This window comes from Ranitomeya imitator, chromosome 3, assembly GCF_032444005.1.
Source record: "Ranitomeya imitator isolate aRanImi1 chromosome 3, aRanImi1.pri, whole genome shotgun sequence".
NCBI classification, from domain to species: Eukaryota; Metazoa; Chordata; class Amphibia; order Anura; family Dendrobatidae; genus Ranitomeya; species Ranitomeya imitator.
The window spans coordinates 712,351,563-712,374,869 of NC_091284.1; the positions used below are offsets into that span (position 1 = coordinate 712,351,563).

Sequence of the window (23,307 nt, forward strand, 5' to 3'; positions counted from 1 at the left end):
TCCCCAAAAAACAAATCAGGAGTAAGAATTCTGGGCTCTAAAGCCAGAGTCTGGACAACATAGTCCTGGATACTCTGTACTCTTGCAGCAAGTTGATCCACACGAGAAAACAAACCCTGAACATCCATGCCAAAGCATATATCCTGAACCACCCAGATATCCAGAGGAAAAAAAAAAGACAAACCAAAGCACAGAAAAAAAAAATGGTTCAGAACTTTCTTTTCCTTCTTATGAGATGCATTTAATTCATTTTTGGCCACTTGTACTGTTATGATCTGGTGGTTTAGGAACAACATGAGACAAGCTCTGAAAGAGGTGGTATCTGTACTGACTGCAAACCCTGAACCTAGCAGCGCAACTAAAAATAGCCGTGGGAGGTACCTGATGCTCCCTAGACCCCTCGGCACAGCCTAAGTTCTAACTTCCCCTAAAGATGGAAACAGGAAACCTATCTTGCCTCAGAGAAAATCCCCAAAGGAAAGATAGCCCCCCACAAATATTGACGGTGAGAGGAGGGGAAAATAACATACGCAGAAATGAAATCAGATTTTAGCATAGGAGGCCAGTCTAGCTTGATAGATAGGACAGGAAAGGATACTGTGCAGTCAGTAAAAAAAACTACAAAACAATCCACACAGAGTTTACAAAAATCTCCACACCTGACTAAAGGTGTGGAGGGTAAATCTGCTTCCCAGAGCTTCCAGCTAACAGAAATAATCCATACTGACAAGCTGGACAAATATAGAATGCACAGAACAATAAGTCCACAACATGTGGACTGAAATGAGCAAAGCCAGAACTTATCTTTGCAGAAATTGGTCAGGAAACCAGGAGAATCCAAGCAGAGATGTGAATCCAGCCAGGAAACATTGACAAGTGGCACTGGCTGAAGAAAGAGCCAGACTTAAATAGCCGAGCAGAAGAGACGATAAGTGGAGGCAGCTGATGACAGCTAACTCCAAGGAGCAGCCATATCACTAGAAACCACAAGAGGGAGCCCAAGAGCAGAACTCACAAAAGTGCCACTTACAACCACCGGAGGGAGCCCAAGAGCGGAATTCACAACAGTACCCCCCCCTTGAGGAGGGGTCACCGAACCCTCACCAGAGCCCCCAGGCCGATCAGGACGAGCCAAGTGAAAAGCACGAACCAAATTGGTGGCATGGACATCGGAGGCAACAACCCAAGAATTATCCTCCTGGCCATAACCCTTCCACTTGACAAGATACTGAAGCCTCCGCCTCGAAAAACGAGAATCCAAAATCTTCTCAACCTCATATTCCAACTCTCCCTCAACCAACACCGGGGCAGGAGGGTCAACCGAGGGAACAACGGGCACCACATATCTCCGCAACAAAGATCTATGGAAAACATTATGAATGGCAAAAGAGGCAGGAAGAGCCAAACGAAAAGACACCGGATTAATAATTTCAGAAATTTTATAAGGACCAATAAACCGAGGCTTAAACTTAGGAGAAGAAACCTTCATAGGAACATGACGAGAAGACAACCAAACCAAATCCCCCACACGAAGCCGGGGACCAACACACCGACGGCGGTTAGCAAAACGTTGAGCCCTTTCCTGAGACAACGTCAAATTGTCCACCACATGAGTCCAAATCTGCTGCAGCCTGTCCACCACAGAATTAACACCAGGACAATCAGAAGGCTCAACCTGCCCAGAAGAAAAACGAGGATGAAAACCAAAATTACAAAAGAAAGGTGAAACCAAAGTAGTCGAACTAGCCCGATTATTAAGGGCAAACTCAGCCAACGGCAAGAAAGACACCCAATCATCCTGATCAGCAGACACAAAGCCTCTCAAATAGGTCTCCAAGGTCTGATTAGTTCGCTCAGTTTGGCCATTAGTCTGAGGATGAAACGCCGAAGAAAAAGACAAATCAATGCCCATCCTAGCACAAAAGGCCCGCCAAAATCTAGAGACAAACTGAGAACCTCTGTCAGACACAATATTCTCCGGAATGCCATGCAAACGAACCACATGCTGAAAAAATAATGGAACCAGATCTGAGGAGGAAGGCAACTTAGGCGAAGGTACCAGATGGACCATTTTAGAGAACCGGTCACAAACAACCCAGATAACAGACATCTTCTGGGAAACAGGAAGATCCGAAATAAAATCCATGGAAATATGCATCCAGGGCCTCTCAGGAACCGGCAAAGGCAAAAGCAACCCACTAGCGCGGGATCAGCAAGGCTTGGCCCGGGCGCAAATCCCACAGGACTGCACAAAAGCACGCACATCGCGAGACAAGGAAGGCCACCAAAAGGACCTAGCAACCAAATCTCTGGTACCAAAAATCCCAGGATGACCAGCCAACACTGAACAATGAACCTCAGAAATAACCTTACTTGTCCATCTATCAGGAACAAACAGCTTCCCCACTGGACAGCGGTCAGGCCTATCAGCCTGAAATTCCTGAAGCACCCGCCGCAAATCAGGGGAGATAGCAGAAAGAATCACCCCCTCCTTAAGAATGCGAACCGGCTCAAGGACTCCAGGAGAATCAGGCGAAAAACTCCTAGAGAGGGCATCAACCTTAACATTCTTAGATCCCAGAAGATACGAGACCACAAAATCAAAACGGGAGAAAAACAGGGACCATCGAGCCTGTCCAGGATTAAGCCGCTTGGCCGACTCGAGGTAAATCAGATTCTTATGATCGTTCAGGACCACAACGTGGTGCTTAGCTCCCTCAAGCCAATGTCGCCACTCCTCAAACGCCCACTTCATAGCCAACAACTCCCGATTGCCGACATCATAATTGCGTTCCGCAGGCGAAAACTTTCTGGAAAAAAAAGCACACGGTTTCATCAAAGAACTATCAGACTCCCTCTGAGACAAAACGGCCCCTGCCCCAATCTCAGAAGCGTCGACCTCAACCTGAAAAGGAAGAGAAACATCCGGTTGACGCAACACAGGGGCGGAAGTAAATCGGCGTTTAAGCTCCTGAAAGGCCTCAACAGCCTCAGAGGACCAATTCGTCACATCAGTGCCTTTCTTCGTCAAATCAGTAAGGGGCTTAACCACACTGTAAAAGTTGGCAATGAAACGGTGATAGAAATTAGCAAAGCCGAAAAATTTTTGAAGACCCTTCACAGATGTGGGTTGGATACAGTCATAAATAGCTTGGACCTTAACAGGATCCATTTCTATAGACGAGGGAGAAAAAATAAAACCCAAAAAAGAGACCTTCTGAACTCCGAATAGGCACTTAGACCCCTTCACAAATGAAGCATTATCACGAAGGATCTGGAACACCATCCTGACCTGCTTCACATGAGACTCCCAATCATCGGAAAAAATCAAAATATCATCCAAATATACGACCATGAATTTATCAAGATAATTGCGGAAAATATCATGCATGAAAGACTGGAACACAGATGGAGCATTACAGAGCCCAAATGGCATCACAAGGTATTCAAAATGGCCTTCGGGTGTATTAAATGTAGTTTTCCATTCGTCACCCTGTTTAATACGAACAAGATTATATGCCCCTCGGAGATCAATCTTAGTAAACCAACTAGCCCCCTTAATCTGAGCAAACAAATCAGTAAGCAAAGGCAAGGGGTATTGGAATTTGACCGTGATCTTATTAAGAAGACGATAATCAATACAGGGTCTCAAGGAGCCATCCTTCTTAGCAACAAAAAAGAAACCCGCTCCCAATGGTGACGAAGAGGGCCGATTATGCCCTTTCTCCAAAGATTCCTTAACATAGCTCCGCATGGCGGCATGCTCTGGCACAGACAGATTGAAAAGTTGGCCCTTAGGGAACTTACAACCAGGAATCAAGTTAATAGCACAATCACAGTCCCTATGTGGAGGAAGGGAACTGGACTTGGGCTCATCAAATACATCCTGGAAATCCGACAAAAACTCAGGGACCTCAGAAGAGGGGGAAGAGGAAATTGACATCAAAGGAACGTCACTATGTACTCCTCAACAACCCCAACTAGTCACCAACATAGTTTTCCAATCCAGCACCGGATTATGTTCCTGTAACCATGGAAATCCCAGTACAACAACATCATGCAGGTTATGCAACACCAGAAAACGGCAATCTTCCTGATGTGCAAGAGCCATGTACATAGTCATCTGTGTCCAGTACTGAGGTTTATCCTTGCCAAAGGGTGTAGCATCAATGCCCCTCAAAGGAATAGGGCTCTGCAAAGGCTGCAAGGAAAAACCACAGCGCCTGGCGAATTCTAAGTCCATTAAGGTCAGGGCAGCGCCTGAATCCACAAATGCCATGACAGAAAAGGACGACAATGAGCAAATCAGGGTCACAGATAAGAGAAATCTAGGCTGTATAGTACTAATGGTAACAGACCTAGCGACTCTCTTAGTACGCTTAGGGCAATCAGAGATAACATGAGCCGAATCACCACAGTAAAAACACAGCCTATTCTGATGTCTGAATTCCTGCCGTTCTATTCTAGTCAAAATCCTATCACACTGCATAGGCTCAGGACTTCACTCAGAGGACACTGCCAGATGGTGCACAGCTTTGCGCTCGCGCAGACGCCGATCAATCTGAATGGCTAGAGACATAGATTCGCTCAAACCGGCAGGCGTAGGAAAGCCCACCATAACATCTTTAAGGGTTTCAGAAAGACCTTTTCTGAAAATAGCAGCCAGAGCCTCCTCATTCCATTTAGTGAGCACAGACCATTTTCTAAATTTCTGGCAGTATAACTCTGCCGCTTCCTGACCTTGACACAAGGCCAACAGGGTTTTTTCTGCATGGTCCACAGAATTAGGTTCGTCATACAATAATCCGAGCACTTGAAAAAATGCATCTACATTCAATAATGCCGGATTCCCTGTTTCAAGAGAAAAAGCACAGTCTTGAGGGTCACCACGCACCAAGGATATGATGATTTTTACTTGCTGAATGGGATCACCAGAAGAACGGGGTTTCAAAGCAAAAAACAATTTGCAGTTATTTTTAAAGTTCAAAAACTTGGATCTGTCCCCAAAAAACAAATCAGGAGTAAGAATTCTGGGCTCTAAAGCCAGAGTCTGGACAACATAGTCCTGGATACTCTGTACTCTTGCAGCAAGTTGATCCACACGAGAAAACAAACCCTGAACATCCATGCCAAAGCATATATCCTGAACCACCCAGATATCCAGAGGAAAAAAAAAAGACAAACCAAAGCACAGAAAAAAAAATGGTTCAGAACTTTCTTTTCCTTCTTATGAGATGCATTTAATTCATTTTTGGCCACTTGTACTGTTATGATCTGGTGGTTTAGGAACAACATGAGACAAGCTCTGAAAGAGGTGGTATCTGTACTGACCGCAAACCCTGAACCTAGCAGCGCAACTAAAAATAGCCGTGGGGGGTACCTGATGCTCCCTAGACCCCTCGGCACAGCCTAAGTTCTAACTTCCCCTAAAGATGGAAACAGGAAACCTATCTTGCCTCAGAGAAAATCCCCAAAGGAAAGATAGCCCCCCACAAATATTGACGGTGAGAGGAGGGGAAAATAACATACGCAGAAATGAAATCAGATTTTAGCATAGGAGGCCAGTCTAGCTTGATAGATAGGACAGGAAAGGATACTGTGCGGTCAGTAAAAAAACTACAAAACAATCCACACAGAGTTTACAAAAATCTCCACACCTGACTAAAGGTGTGGAGGGTAAATCTGCTTCCCAGAGCTTCCAGCTAACAGAAATAATCCATACTGACAAGCTGGACAAATATAGAATGCACAGAACAATAAGTCCACAACATGTGGACTGAAATGAGCAAAGCCAGAACTTATCTTTGCAGAAATTGGTCAGGAAACTAGGAGAATCCAAGCAGAGATGTGAATCCAGCCAGGAAACATTGACAAGTGGCACTGGCTGAAGAAAGAGCCAGACTTAAATAGCCGAGCAGAAGAGACGATAAGTGGAGGCAGCTGATGACAGCTAACTCCAAGGAGCAGCCATACCACTAGAAACCACAAGAGGGAGCCCAAGAGCAGAACTCACAAAAGTGCCACTTACAACCACCGGAGGGAGCCCAAGAGCGGAATTCACAACAGTCCACTGTACCTAATTCGGGCTGTAGGGTGGTCGGCTCATCTGATTCTTTGGGTGCATGTCTTTTGCCTACTCTCCATAATTACTTACTCCCCCTTGGTAATGACCATGAAAAACAGAACTAAGTTAAAAGGCTCAACTCTAAAACCATATGTTGAATTTTAAAAATGAAAAACGTGTGGTACTGATGGAGCAACGGGAATAGATTCAGACCCAAAACAGAACACTTTTGTCTTTGAGTCAGGTCATCTTTAAGAACTGTCAGTCCACTGATTTCAATAGAAACTATGTAATGCTTTATTTCCCTTCAGTGGTGCTGTTGGGAAAGTTAACATGTATTTCATGGGTTCCCCACAGGTAACAACTGATTGCTAGGGTCTCAGCAGCAGGACATACTCTGATCAGTTTAGAGTCAAGGGACGTTTGTTTTCTCTATTGAGAACTTTTTTCCATGCTAAAGAGCATGAATTTGAGAAAATAAAAAAAACATGTGTTTTTCATTTTACAGCAAGTCAAGGATAATTATTAACAAACTTAAAATCACAAAACATATATGAGTATGCATATTTACATTTTTATGGTTTTTTGCTACAAATAAAAATACTATGCTTGATAGCATCAAGTGATGTCTACGTATTGTATACACCAATACGAACAGAATAATAAGCCTTTTTCTTGCTGCTGAAGAGCAATCGTGCACGGTAACAACATCATAGAAATGCCTACTTTAACCTACACGGTTCTCGAGTCACATAGCCGTTACAAAACCTGGCAAAAACATTGAAGTGGGTAGTTTATTGGGACTTTAATGTGGTATTTCTCAGAAACCAAGAGAAACTGGAGAACCTGCTGACATTGTAGACACTGTACTAATAAGTAACAACCTGACAGGTGGCCTAACATTTCTAGTACCAGGACGACAATCAGAAGGCTCACACTTCTTTTTTGTAAAGATGAACAGGGAAGTTTCTCTTGCAGGTGTCTTATTACTGTGCTCTCATGTGTGGTCGTAGCTCAGAATTTATATATATTTATTAGATGCTACATCTTATAAAAGAAAAGTTTCCCAATATCCTTGAATAAAGAAGGCAGCTGGCCTGATGCTGAAATGTATCATACTAAAGTTTGAAAATAATGCCTAATAGGTGAACCTTGTTGGTCGACCTGAGGGAAACCCATCGACACCTGGTGATTATGCATATGCACTAATATTACCGATGAATTAGGGCTCTCCTAACAGGACAACCTGTTTACCAATTTTAATCTGCTCCATAGTGTCTGCTAACTCATGATCAGTTACCTGTGTATATACTTGCTATGTTGAAGGTTGTGTACATATTTTCATTAAGATTAAATTACCTCGAGTCTCCTGAGATCTCGTCTCCCGAGACCTCTATGTGCACATTTTCTCGCTGCCTACCGCAGGGAAATCTAAGAGAAAGGGGACTTCGCTAACCAGTGCCGATATCTCCTATGAGCACAGGCACCGCAGTATCGCCACGTTCCTGCCACAGACGGCCTGCTCAAGCAGCGATCCTACCTCCTTCACTGCTGCCACCCCATTTTAAGCTCACTTCGGATTATAAGAAGCACCCCCATTTTCCTCCAAAATTTGGAGAAAAAAGTGCATCTTGTTTACTTAAAAATACATTATGTACTAATGGTAGATCTATTACTGCATTTGTGTATTGATAATGGTTTTGGTCCTGTATTCATGTACTGGGGTAATTTTGGGGATGTATAAGTGTTTTGATGGTGGATGTGGTGATGTATTTCTTTACTGATAATGGTTCTGTTTTTTAATTTATGCTCTGATGTTCATTCTGGTGCTGTATGTATTTATGTTCTAATTAGAGTTCTGGTGATGTACAGGTGCATCTCACAAATGTCATCTGCTGTGTTTTAACAAGACCAAAGTCAGCACAGCCGTCTACCAGGAAATTTTAGAGCACTTCATGCTTCCCTCTGAAGACAAGCTTTTTGGAGATGGACATTTCAATCTCCAGCAGGACTTGTCACATGTCCACACTGTCAAAAGTACCAATTCTTAGTTTAAAAACAACAGTATTACTGTGGTTGATTGGTCAGCAAACTCGCCTTCGTGCCACACCGCACTGATGCAGTAATTGATGCCACAGGAGCCCCGGCCAAGTATTGAGTGCATTTTCTGAGTACACATTTCAGTAGGCCAACATTTCAGATTTTAAAATCATTTTTTCAAGCTGGTGTTATAAAGTATTCTAATTTACTGAGATAATGCCTTTTGGGTTTTCATTGGCTGTAAGCAATAATCATCAACATTATCAGAAATAAACACTTGAAATAGATCACTCTGTTTGGTCTGTCTCCTGTTACCCCCCACTAGTCTGTCTCCCCTCTCCCTGGTCCGTCTCTCTGTCACATCATACTCACCTGCTCCCAGTGCAGTCCCTGCTTCTCTGATGGTCTCCGGGCATCAGCAGCTCTTCCTGTGTTCTGCGGTCCCTGTGGTACCACTCATTAAAGTAATGAATATGGACGCGACTCCACTCCCATAGGGGTGGAGCGCATATTCATTACTTTAATGAGCGGTACCAGTGACCGCTGAACACAGTAACAAGCTACCGGCGCCGGAGAGACCATCATATCTGAGCAGGGACGTGCAGACCGCGCCAGGAGGGTGAGTATGACAGGGGAGGGTGAGCATTACGATTTTCACCTGTCCCCGTTCCACCACTGCGCGCCGCTCTGTCTTCTGCATCCTCTGGCTGTGACGTTCAGGTCAGAGGGCGCGATGACATATTTAGTGCGCACCCTCTGCCTGAACAGTCACTGCAGAGAGCCAGAAGATGGAGCGGCGTGCAGTGGTGGAACGGGGACAGGTGAATATCGCAAGTGCTGGTGTCCCTGCCTGCTCAGGACAAGAGGTGAGTATGTCATTTTTTTTAAATCGCAGCAGATGGGGCAAATGTTTCTATGGAGCATCTTATAGGGCCAAAATCAATCTTTATGCAGCATTATATGGGGCAAATGTTTCCATGGAGCATCTTATGGGGCCATAATCAACCTTTATGCAGCATTATATGGGGAAAATGTTTCTATGGAGCATCTTATGGTGCCATAATCAACCTTTGTTCAGCATTATATGGGGCAAATGGTTCTATGGAGCATCTTATGGGGCCATATTCAACCTTTGTTCAGCATTATATGGGGCATATTTTTGTATAGAGCATCTTATGAGGCCCATCATGAACTGTATGGAGCATTATATGGGATGCATTTTGTATGGAGCATTATATGAGGCGTATTTTGTATGGAGCATCTTATGGGGCTCCTGATTCACTATGGATATTCAAAAACCCTTAACCTACTGATGTCTCAATTAATTTTATTTTTATTGGTATCTATTTTTATTTTTGAAATTTACCAGTAGCTGCTGCATTTCCCACCCTAGGCTTATACTCGAGTCATTAAGTTTTCCCAGTTTTTTGTGGCAATATTAGGGGTCACGGCTTATACTCGGGTCGGCTCATACTCGAGTATACACATGATATTTGAACATTAAAGGAGTATGCTAGACTCTTGAAAGTTTTACTTGAACCATAGGATAGGAGGTAACATCTCGCTCATGGTGGTTCAACCATTAGGACCCCTTCTGATCCTGAGTCGGGGTTCTGAAGACCCCAAAATGAATGAATCAGAGGTTAATCTCCTACCAGTTATTTTGCTCAAATTGATGAGGGAACAGAAAAATAAAGAGAAAACAAAGTGTTCAGTATAGGCAACCAATATATCATATCCCACCAAGGACAACATCTGCAAGAAGTTTGTATGTTCTCCCTGTGTTTGTGTGGGTTTCCTCCGGGTTCTCTGGTTTCCTCCCACATTCCAAAGACATACTGATAGGGAATTTAGATTATGAGCTCCATTGAGGACAGTGATGATAATGTGTGCAAACTGTAAAGTGCTGTGGAATATGTTAGCGCTACATTAAAATAAAAATTATTATTATTATATGGACCAATAGCCACGAGAAATTCACATTGAATTTGCTTAACGGGGTTTTGAAGCACATCCGCTTCAAAGTCCACAACAAAGAGTGTTCAAATAATATTTGAAGCAATATTTGTTGTCTAGTTTGAAACTGATTCTATTCAAAATGTATGTAAAATACTCTCTGGGATCTCATTGTTACACATTTGATATAGCTTCATGAACATATAATATAACAATATACATGCATACACATATAGCAATGTCAATGAAATAACCTTGGCATTTTCTATTTTCTATTGTTATCATGTAATCCATGCTTTAAGATGTCTGTTGGAAGGGCATCACAGCACAGCAGTGGGAAAAACACTCTGGTTATGCTCTGTGTTTCCAGCGGCTCTCCTCAAACCTCTAATTGTGTCAGTGTGTATTATGTTTTGGAATATTCAGTGTAATCCCTGTTGTATTATAGAATTCCAAATGTCAGCTAGCTTCATATAGGATTTACAGTAAGATTGAATAGAAAGTGTCGCTTCTTACAACAGGGAATGTGTTTGGAATTTGAAAACAGCTGTCCTCAGAATACTTAGCGCTCTGCGTATTAGTCACACAAGTTCCTACATGTATTCTGTAAGACGTTCCTTCTGGAAAGACTATTGATGATATGTTCATTTATTAACATATACTGTACAGTTGCAAATAAAATGATTCACTCCTAGAGATAAGCAAATCTTTTGAACTTCAAATTTACCTGTTTCGCTGAATTTGTTCCCAAAAACTCAATATGTGACAAATCGATTAATTAATAATTACAAGTACTGCAAACCCTCCAATTGCCCTGAAAAGATGTGTCTAACACTTTGAGACCTCCTAGAATTATATGCAACCCATTTCAAGCTCTTTCATATAAGCACATCCTTAGCAATGTGCTGTACAGTAAGTGACCTCAACATATATGGCTGTGGAAAAACAGATGGTAATTGGTGGTAACAACAGTCAGTGAAATAACACACCACACTGACAGTCTTTTCAAAATGAAAAAACGATTAACAATCAATTTTTGGAACAGATGCCATGTTGGTTTTTAAACCATGTTTTCCTTTAAGAACCTATGTTTTTTTGACAAGTGGTAGTCCAAAAATTATCCATTTTTGGAGAGTAGCAACAGGTTTATTGTTGTTTGGAAAATTAAGTAATAGCTTTTAAACAAGCCTTAAAAGGATTATTCTTTTTATTGAGGAGCAGCAACAGTGTTGCTGTTTGGAAAGTAAAGAAGCCCCCAATACTATACTTATAGCACTGCAAGGTGCCCTCAAATATTATTCAAAATACTTTATAATAGCTCCTAAGGGTGTGAATGCACTTGGAGGTATGATACCCTAAATTACGTGATAAGTTATAACTCAGAATAGACCCCTAAATAATTGAAATGGCCCCCCTACAATATAAACCAGCAGTAAATGAACACAATTATTTATTATACATACCCCTTTTCACATGTAAACCACCATGGAATAAATGGTGCTATATTAATAAATAATAATAATAATAATAATTATGACAGTTTCAGGGTTTTGTGGAGGAAATTTTTTTTGTATTGCAAAAATGACCTGTTAACGTGATTCTACAGTTCAGTACAATTATGGTAATACCATATGATTGTGTATGGTAATACCAACAATCTATGGATTTTTTCTTTTTTTTAACTGTAAATGGTGAAAAAAAATTGTAAAAAAGTTTGTATTAATTATTATTATTTATGTACAGTGCCTACAAGTAGTATTCAACCCCTGCAGATTTAGAAGGTTTAATAAGATGCAAATAAGTTAGAGCCTTCAAACTTCAAACAAGAGCAGGATTTATTAACAGATGCATAAATCTTACAAACCAAAAAGTTTTGTTGCTCAGTTAAATTTTTATAAATTTTAAACATAAAAGTGTGGGTCAATTATTCTTCAACCCCTAGGTTTAATATTTTGTGGAATAACCTTTGTTTGCAATTACAGCTAATAATCGTCTTTTACAAGACCTGATCAGGCCGGCACAGGTCTCTGGAGTTATCTTGGCCCACTCCTCCATGCAGATCTTCTACAAGTTATCTAGGTTCTTTGGGTGTCTCATGTGGACTTTAATCTTGAGCTCCTTCCACAAGTTTTCAATTGGGTTAAGGTCAGGAGGCTGACTAGGCCACTGCAACACCTTGATTTTTTGCCTCTTGAACCAGGCCTTGGTTTTCTTGGCTGTGTGCTTTGGGTCGTTGTCTTGTTGGAAGATGAAATGACGACCCATCTTAAGATCCTTGATGGAGGAGCGGAGGTTCTTGGCCAAAATCTCCAGGTAGGCCATGCTATCCATCTTCCCATGGATGCGGACCAGATGGCCAGGCCCCTTGGCTGAGAAACAGCCCCACAGAATGATGCTGCCACCACCATGCTTGACTGTAGGGATGGTATTCTTGGGGTCGTATGCAGTGCCATCCAGTCTCCAAACGTCACGTGTGTGGTTGGCACCAAAGATCTCAATCTTGGTCTCATCAGACCAGAGAACCTTGAACCAGTCAGTCTCAGAGTCCTCCAAGTGATCATGAGCAAACTGTAGACGAGCCTTGACATGACGCTTTGAAAGTAAAGGTACCTTACGGGCTCGTCTGGATCGGAGACCATTGCGGTGGAGTACGTTACTTATGGTATTGACTGAAACCAATGTCCCCACTGCCATGAGATCTTCCCGGAGCTCCTTCCTTGTTGTCCTTGGGTTAGCCTTGACTCTTCGGACAAGCCTGGCCTCGGCACGGGAGGAAACTTTCAAAGGCTGTCCAGGTCGTGGAAGGCTAACAGTAGTTCCATAAGCCTTCCACTTCCGGATGATGCTCCCAACAGTGGAGACAGGTAGGCCCAACTCCTTGGAAAGGGTTTTGTACCCCATGCCAGCCTTGTGACCCTCCACGATCTTGTCTCTGATGGCCTTGGAATGCTCCTTTGTCTTTCCCATGTTGACCATGTATGAGTGCTGTTCACAAGTTTGGGGAGGGTCTTAAATAGTCAGAAAAGGCTGGAAAAAGAGATAATTAATCCAAACATGTGAAGCTCATTGTTCTTTGTGCCTGAACTACTTCTTAATACTTTAGGGGAACCAAACAGAATTCTGGTGGGTTGAGGGGTTGAATAATAAATGACCCTCTGAAAAGACTTTTCACAATTTAAAAAAAAAATAAACAAAGAAATAACATTTTTTTTTGCTGCAGTGCATTTCACACTTCCAGGCTGATCTACAGTCCAAATGTCACAATGCCAAGTTAATTCCAAATGTGTAAACCTGCTAAATCTGCAGGGGGTTGAATACTACTTGTAGGCACTGTATATATATAGCACCATTAATTCCATGGTGTGTACATTAGACAGGGTTACATCAAAATATAAATATCACTTACAGTAAACAAAACTAACAATGACAGACTGATACAGAGGGAGGAGGACCCTGCCCTTGCGGGCTTACATTCTACAGGATTATTGGGAATGAGAGAGTAGGTCGGGGGTTGCAGTAGCTCCGATGGTGTTGAGGTGGCGTGTGGTCATTACAGTTTGTAAGCTTCTTTGAAGAGATGGGTTTTCAGGTTCCGTTTGAAAGATCCAAATGTGGTGGAGAACTGGACATGTTGGGGCACAGAATTCCAGATGATGGGGGATATTCGGGAGAAGTCTTGGAGGTGATTGGGTGAGAAGCGAATAAGCGTGGAGGAGAGAAGGAGGGCTTGGGAGGAGATTCCGCGAGGGAAGATATTGACAGATTAGTTCAGAGGAAAAAGGTTATGGATGGCTTTGTAGGTCAGTATTAGTAGTTTAACCTGGATACGCTGGGAAATTGGGAGCCAGTGAAGGGATTTAGAGGAGTGTAGCGAAGAGATAGATTAATTAGTCAGGCAGCAGAGTTGAGGACAGACTGGAGAGGTGAGAGAGTGTTAGAAGGTAGGCCACAGAGGAGGATGTTGCAATAGTCGAGGCGTAAATGCACAAGCATTTTGCTAGAGCGAGCATTGAGGAAAGGACAGATTTTGGAAATATTTTTGAGCTGGAGGTGACAGGAGGTGGTGAGAGCTTGGGTGTGCGGTTTGAAGGACAGGGCAGAGTCAAGGGTTACACCGAGGCAGTGGATTACCGGGACAGGGGAAAGAGTGAATTCATTTACTGTGAGAGATAGATCAGGTAGGGGGGGTATGCAAGATGAAGGAAAGATAATTAGTTCACATTACTCCACATTGGGTTTGAGGAAGCGAGAGGAGAAGAAGGAGGATATGGCTGATAGACACTGGAGAGCAGAGAGGTGACATCTGGGCCAGAGAGGTAGATCTGAGTGTCATCAGCCTATAGATGATGCTGGAAGCCATGGGACTTTGAGTTGTCCCAGGCCAAGGGTATAGATTGAGAAGAGAATGGGTCCTAGGACAGAACCTTGAGGGAGCGAGATGAAGAGGTAGTATTGCTTTGAATCATGTGGAGTTTATTACAGACGGAGCGGGCATTCCAGAGTGATCCAGAGAGAGGGAGCAGGGTGGTGGGTGTCAAGGGCACAGGTTTGAGGTGGGCAAGATTTGTATTGGGTTGGGAGCGATATAAGGGGGTAATAATAGGAGGTATGAGAAGTGGCGGTCCAGGATTGGGAGATATGTCACCACCAGTGAGGAGAAGTAGAGATAGACAGAGCAGGTGGGAGAGGGATAGTGGGCGGTTTGTTTTGTGTTTTATTAGGAGAGATCTGAGGTTGAGGAGCAGGTCAGCAGAGTAGGTCAGTTGGGGAGGCAAGAGGGAAGGAGAGATTATTACTTGGTTAGAGGGTGCTGGGGCTTGGGGATGGTGAAGGAAAGTGAGGAGTAATGGAACCCAAACTGTTGGAGTGTATGTTAGCATGATGAGAGTAAGTGTGGAGGAAAAGAGAAAGAAATTTAGTATATTAAATAACCGTGGTTAGGCATTGTTAGGGCTAGCGGAATGCACCAAGTAATAGGGTGATAGATAAGAGGTGCGTTCGCCGCTGGGGGTCCACCATGCAGAGATACCTGCTACAAGTAAAGGCGGATGGACACTGAGCTCATACGTGGGTTAAACTTCACCCCGTGTGAAATGAAAGCGAGCTCTGTTGCCTCACAGAGTCGTGCTGTACACAGGGACTAAAACCCTAACTAAAAGTTGTGCTTGCTCTGGAACTCTTCTGTGCTAACCGCACACATGAAGGAACCAGATGCTAAGCCAAGGCTAATTGCCCCCACTCATGCTAGCTGCCTGCCTGAGTGTACAGCCCCAAGGCTAAACAGACTCACACCACTTATATACAGTGTGGCAGAGTATCCACTGGCAACTGCCAAACACAAATGATACTAGCGCATGGCCGTACGGCCATGTGAACCTTTTATAGCTGTAGCAGTTCAGGACCTTCCTAGTGGACCAATAGGAGCTGCCTCAGGACCTGAGCGTGTGACCCCCAACCTCCAATGAGAGGTCTTCCCCTGAGCATGCTCAGGAGGGGAAAAGTAGGACTTAGTCCCAAGAGCGCCTGCTTGCCGCCGAACAGCACTAGTTATAATGGCTGAACCTAGAAGGGTAGCAGTAACCAAACATGCAGTATCTGTCCTTGCCAGGCGCTATGAAGCATAGTAATAATAATGAAGCATCTATAGCAGGGGGTATTTTTCGGGCATATTTCTGCTGTATCCTTTATTTTTGTCCGGAAGTTTGTAAAAACAAACATTTTCATTTTTTTATTGATGGAACTGTGTCATTTACATGGCATTTGCATGACAAGTTGATTTTTTTTTATTAATGTTAATTTACAGTACACACATTTTAATTGCTTTTCATTGCATTTTTGGGGCTTGGGGATGGTGAAGGAGAGTGAGGAGGACCAAGAAAACCCGCAATTCTGTATTTTTCTTCATGACATTTTCCTTATGGGTAAAATAATTTCAGATTTTGATAGATTGAACCTTTACAAAAGTGGCAATGGGGAATATGATTATATTCTAATATGTTTATTTATAATGGGAGAAACCAGCAGTGAGTCATGTTTTAGTATTTTTAAAATATTTGTTTAATATTTTTAAAACTTTTTTTTTATTTTAGTCCTCCTGAGCCACTTGATTTTGCAATTGATTGATTGGGTTATATAAAGTATTAGGGTATGTTTCCACGGTCTTTTGTATGCACGGTGATTCCACATGTGTTCATTGAACCTTGCGGAATCACCGCATTCTATACAAAGGATGATGATTTTTATCTTGTGGAGACAGAGTGTCTCCGCAAGATAATTAAATATGCTGCTGTCTAGAAAGACGTTGCATGTTCGTTTACGCAGGGAAGCCACGGGTGTCCCTGCACAAGGCTATGCATAGATCATGTCACGGATGACCACCCCATATGATTGCCGCTGTCAGAGACTGACAGCAGCATCTAAATGATTAACAGCAGCGATTGGTGCACTCCTGAAATAGACAGATGCTATTCCACACATCCAGATCCGCTTCATAATAACTGTGGCATTTCAAGTATGAGTTTTTAGGCAGGGATTTCACATTTTACCACCCCTGAGAGATACCTCAGACTGACGAATGAGACGAGATATCTTACCATACATTTCCCATTACAATGCCAGCGCTGCTCTCAGCAAGTCCCCACCCCCAACTTCTGGACCCCATATTAATAAAAAATATATACTGCTTAACCCTTATTCCTCATCCACCACATCCTCCATCTCCTTTGGTTTGTCTAGCAGTGGGATGTTGAGTAGAGCGATCTAGTGATGTCATAGCACCAACTTACATCCCCTGCGTGTTGATGGACTCCAACCGTTCGCAGGCAAGAAGTAGCCTGCAGTCTCCCAGAGAAAGTGGCAGAGTAAGGAGTTGATGGCTCTGTGCTTTATGTTCTGCCACAGCTGTTAACAGTATCAGTGTCCTGATGATGCCAATACAGTTAAAACTTTTACAGGATGATGCAGCCCACTGAGCGTCCTCTCAGACTGCCATCTCAGGCGGCCCAGATAAACTAACTGTATTACAGCTCATATGTTCCATAATGTTATTTTATTTACTATTCCTACCTTTATATGTAATGTTTTTTTCAGCTTTCATTTCCTATAGGGTTGGCATCCCCTACATGGGAAAAAAAATAATTGTTATCTTTTAGATAACTATGCTCCAGACAGACTTTTATATTGCAATTTCTATTGTTAACCATTTTAGATGGGGTGTAACGTTAGTCTGCTTCCACGTGGTGCAGCTTGGGTAACGCTAAAGGACTAACAATCTTGATGACCAAACAATCAAACTAAATCTGGATCTCCTGGTCAATATATTTTACATCATATTTGATAATCAACAAAGGACAGCAAAGGATCAAATTTGATAATGTCTACAAATAATGGTACCGTCACAAATGACACTCCTCAAACGAAAGACCTTGGACCCACTGTGAAAATCTGCCAAATTAATATTGAAGGTATCAGCTGCTCAAAATGTGATTTCCTTCAAAAGTTTCTCACTGCTAACAAAATAGACGTTGTTGTTCTTCAGGAAACTCATGTTGAAAATGAAGACCAACTTCTAGCTCGTGGCTCCATTGCTTGTTTTGATGTAATTGGTGCTACATATGACCCACACTACGGTGTAGCTACGTATGTGAAAGGCAACATTGAAAATGTAAAGCTTGTATCTACATTTGTTGAAAATTACATCCATGAAGCTTTGATTAAAGTTGGTGATATCACAATTGTTAATATTTACAAGCCTCCTGCAGTACAATGGCCTACTAAAGTTATCCATGCCCATCCACATCCTACCGTGTACATAGGAGATTTCAACAGTCACCATGAGCTCTGGCAATATGCTAGTAATGACGACAATGGTGAGCACCTGGTACACTGGTCTGATGTGTACAACACATTCTTGGTTTTTGATGCAAAGGATTTTCCAACCTTTCAATCAGCAGCCTGGCAGAGAGGATACAACCTTGATTTATGTTTCGTATCACGCAATAGAAACAAACAACCTTTATCTACATCTCGGAGTGTTGTCAAACATTTCCCTCATAGTCAGCATCGCCCTGTCATCATCACTGTTGGAGTATCCATTCCTCTTGTAACTTCGTACCCACGTCCTCGATGGAATTTTGTTAAAGCCAACTGGAAAAAGTTTGCAGATCATCTTGACAAGTGTATTGGTTGGATGCCTCCAATCAGTAAAAACTATGAGCGGTTCTGTAAAGCTGTTATTAAAGCTGCAAAGAAATCAATACCACGTGGCTTCCGCAAAGAATACATTCCAGGCTGGACTGATGAATGTGAACAACTATACAGAGAGTGAAGATGGTGAAATTGGTGATGAGTTGCTGAACAAACTGAATGCAGCACGGTGTTTCAAATGGATGGAAACAGTTGAGAACTTGGACTTTAAAAGGTCCAGTAGAAAAGCGTGGTCTCTTTTAAGAAAACTAGAAGGAAACCATAAAGCAAAACAGAAAACGAATGCTGTAACTCCAAATCAAATTGCAGCACACATTGTGAACACCTCAAGAACCCCTAAAGACTGAGCTCATACCATAGAAGTTAAAAATAAGTTTAAGCTACTAAAATCATCTGTGGCATCAACTGAAGAATATTCCCATCTTTTTACAACCTGTGACATTGAAATTGCCCTTGTTGATACTAAAAGTAACAAAGCTCCTGGATTTGATGGGATTTATCCCGAATTTCTCAAAAATTGTGGACCTTTTGCGAAAAAATGGCTGGAAAAGTTCTTCTCAGATATCATGGAGAATGTCCAAGTCCCCAGTAAATTAAAACACGCCAAGATCATTGCATTGTTAAAACCTGGGAAGCCTGAAGATAATCCATCAAGCTATAGACCCATTGCTTTATTCAGCTGCCTTTACAAGCTGTTAGAACGCTTAATCTATAACAAGATCAATTTAAAGATTTTTGACTCAGTACCTATAGAGCAAGCCGGCTTTAGACCTGCTTGAAACTGCAGTGAAGTTTTAGCCTTGACAACTTTAATTGAAGCTGAATTTCAAAAGAACAAGAAGGTTTCAGTGGCGTTCATCGGTCTTTCTGCCGCATATGACACTGTGTGGAGGGAAGGACTTCTATATGTTTCTGAAGGTGATTCCATGTAAGAAAATTATGTACCTCTTGAATAATATGATTGCAAATCGAACCTTTCAACTTATCATGGGTGATTCAACCAGTTGTAAGAAAACCTTAAACAATGGTTTGGCCAGGGATCAGTGCTGGCACCTCTCCTGTTTGCTTTGTACCTAGCTGACATTCCTGACACAATATCACGGAAATTTGGATACATTGATGACTGGGCACTTGCTACAGTGAGCAAAACAATGGAGGAAGCAGAGGAAGTTCTAACAGAAGATCTTAGTGTAATGGGAAAGTATTTTCGACAATGGAGGCTAAAGCCCAATCCATCAAAAACGGAAGTATGTTGCTTTCATTTACACAACGCAAGTGCTAAGACTGAACTCAAAGTACGTTTTGAAGGTCAACTTGTCAAACACAACTCCAATCCCAAGTATTTAGGCGATAATCCTTGATAGAAGCCTAGCCTCACTTGGAAAAGGCAGCTCAGAAACTGAAAGCACACAATAATATTATTCAAAAACTCTGCGGATCCTCCTGGGGTTCCTCCACACCTGTCTTGCGAACGTCTACCCTTGCCTTAGTGTACTCTACCGCAGAATATTGTGCTCCAGTATGGCTGAATAGTTGTCATGTGAATGCAATCGTCAATCAGTTAAACAACTCTATGCGCATAATTTCTGGTGCTATCAGACCTACGCCCGTCCATTGGTTACCTGTCTTGACCCATATCGCACCTGCAAATCTGAGAAGGTAAAAACTCCTACTTAAAGAATACACCAAAGTAGTGAATAATGAAAACCTCCAATACATCAAAATATCCAAGATGTTCAAATACAGCGACTGAAATCAAGACATCCACCCATCCGAACCGCAATTACCCTGTATGAACATGATTTCAATTTAGAAAAGAAATGGCGTGAACTTTGGGTCAGTGCAGTAGACGGTGAGCCTCAAACGTTTCCTCACTTTCAAAATCCACCACCAGGCTTCAATCTGCCAAGGAAAACCTGGGTCACTTTGAATCGTATCAGAATAAACTTTGGTGTCTGTGCAGATCTTATGCATAAGTGGGGAAAACCTGACTCTCCTGCCTGTGACTGTGGAGCTGACCATCAAACAATTCAGCACATTGTTGAGGAATGCCCCCTCAGATCTTATACTGGTAACAAGAATGATTTCTATTCTAAAAAAATGACAATGTTATTGCATACATAAAAAATCTCTATATCCGACTCTGATTTATGTTCCTTTGTTCTTTTCAATCACTGTTTATCATTTATGTGTTTTTATATGATGTTTAAATATATGTTCATACGATTAAATAAAAAAAACATTTTAGATGTCTCTGGTAATAATGGTCCCAGGACTTTATTTGTTTTAAAAATATCTGAGCTTTTAAAAATAAAATCACCATAATTGTTTTTCATGTTATTAAGAAAACAGGATTTTCTTCTCCTGTTCTGTTGTTGTTCAATTTTTTCAGATGTTACTAATTGTTTTCCATCCATTTTTCCAACTTCAATTAGGTTTCGTAAACGTTTGGATTTCTTTTGTTTTCTAACATTCCAAATAATCTTGCTTTGTACATTTTTTCTTATTCATCTGATTTTTTGGAACATTACAAGGCCAAGGTGCATTATGGCAACTTTTTCTACAAAATCATTGCAATCAGTGGGTTTAAAAAATGTTTTACTACACATTTCATTTTCTATGAATTGTCCAAAAACTTTGCAATAATAAGCTAATGTCCCAAGACAACTTTACATTCCAGGTATTTTGATGTAAACCAGAAACTGAGCTAACTTTTCCTGTACTCCTTCCCAAATAATGAGACGCAAGTCTCCTCACACATCACCATAATGAGATTAGTATAACTGGGGGCAAATTTTGTCTCCATGCCAATGCCGGTCTCTTGAACATAATATCACTCCTCCCAATAAAAACAGTTGTGGGTGATCTAAAATTCTATACCCTCCAAAATACAATTTTTCTGTGCACCATTCATCACAGATTTGATGTTCAAATAAGATTTTAATGCATCGAACCCCAAATTATATGGGATAATTGTGTGCAAAGATTACATACTGTAGCTATGGTGCATAAGAGCAAAGTGGCATTCCATATTGTTCATTCTATTTTCCTATTTACATAATTTAAGCTTTCCAGATATGATTCTATAGTTTTTATATATCGTTGCAGAAAATAATTAAGATACTTTAAGTGTCCAAGTTAGCTGATAAAGAATTGATACCAAATACAATTGGTCTTGTGTATTTTTATGAACATATCAGACTCTCACCTACCATGGAAACCTTCAAAAGGAACATGAAGACCTACCTCTTCTGACAAGCCTACCAACCTGCTGTAATCACTGATCCGCCAAACCGCTGCATGACCAGCTCTACCCTCGCCTACTGTATCCTCACCCATCCCTTGTAGATTGTGAGCCCTCGCAGGCAGGGTCCTCTCTCCTCCTGTACCAGTCATGACTTGTATTGTTTAAGATTATTGTACTTATTATTTATTATGTATACCCCTCCTCACATGTAAAGCGCCATGGAATAAATGGCGCAATAATAATAATAATACATTACGTTTCACTCTTACTCTTTCATTATAATTATACTATTAGATTTTCAAATATCTAATAAAGTCCTAAGTTATTTCTGATACCATTTAAAGGTCTTTTTGGTTTTAATTTTTTATATGTGTCTCCATCTGGCTATCTTTTGGTTATTTGGTCTCCCTCCATGACCACCACCTGCTCATCCTCCTCCTTCCTCCCTCTATTCTATATCCTGCTGTATGTAACTTTGTCATTGGGCATCCCCCCCACAACCCCAGGGCAACAGTAAACATGTAAAGTTGCTGTTCTTCCTTAATTCTCTGGTACATCCTAACGAGTGTGAGAGCAGGATTTATATTTATCTATCCTGACTCCATCTTGGCTTCTTTATACATGTATCTACTTCCTTGCAATATGGAGGCTATGATCATTTAAGGGACCTCAGGAATGTGTTTAAAGACAGAGATAACAGAGAAAAACTAAACTAAAGGGGTTAGTACAACACCTAGACCCAAAAGCTGGGTGTCAATAATGTTAACTTAGCCAATTAGAAGTACCATATGTATTGTGACAAAGTCACTGACAAAGTGCTGGAGGGGAGATATGTTTCGCTGAGGCTGTTGGCTTCAGTAATTTAAAACTAAGAAGTTTCCCTCCAGCACATTAAGTGTGGAGAGGGGTATATTAGCTATTTTGTTTGGGCTGGGTATTTGTGGAGAACCATAGAGCGTGTGGGAGGTTGTCCACCTTATCTCCACCCAAGGGTGTGTTCTGGGGCTTAAATAGTCAGACTGCAGAGGCAGTCAGTATTCAGTAGGGCTGGAAAGAAAAATTCCAGTTTTTGTGTCCTGAGGAGGAAAAACTGAACCAGTGTGTGGTTATTATCCAGACCGGGCAGATCCCCGCAGATGCAGAGACTGTACACCATTTTGTCTTGTGCTTCCTGTTTTGCCCGAAGGGCTGTGTTTATTATCAGATCGGTTTATGCTGCCTGTAAAATAAACCAACTGTAGATTTAAATAGACAGTGTTCCCATTTCTACCTCCGTGTATCCCTAAGTGAGATGATCTACCCAGGGGCGGACACAGACTGCAGAGGGCCCCTGTGCAAGAAATCTTCCTGGGCCCCCCCCATACCACAACATATAATGCTCCATACAATTCATTATTGAATATCGCCCCATAGATGCTCCCTATAAAGCTGTGCCGCCACATATAATGCTCCATACAATTCATTATTGAATATTGCCCCATAGATGCTCCATATAAAGCTGTGCTGCCACATATAATGCTCCATACAATTCATTATTACCGCATAGATGCTGTGGAGCATCTATGGGGTAATAATGAATTGTATGGAGCATTATATGTGGCGGCACAGCTTTATATGGAGTCCATATAAAGCTGTGCCGCCACACGTAATGCTCCATACAATTCATTATGGCCCCATAGATGCTCCATATAACGCTGTGCCACATATAAATGCTGCTGCTGCAATAAAATAAAAAAAATGACATACTCACCTCTCGTTTCTGCCCGCTGGTCCTCACCGTCCCGTCTCTCCGCAC

At 41.9% G+C, this 23,307-nt stretch overlaps 1 long non-coding RNA gene across 2 annotated transcripts in view; it reads left to right on the forward strand.

The window, feature by feature from the left end:
• LOC138672293 (uncharacterized) overlaps window positions 1-23,307 on the forward strand; it is a 280,766-nt gene that overhangs the window by 101,634 nt on the left and 155,825 nt on the right. The window lies entirely within an intron of this gene.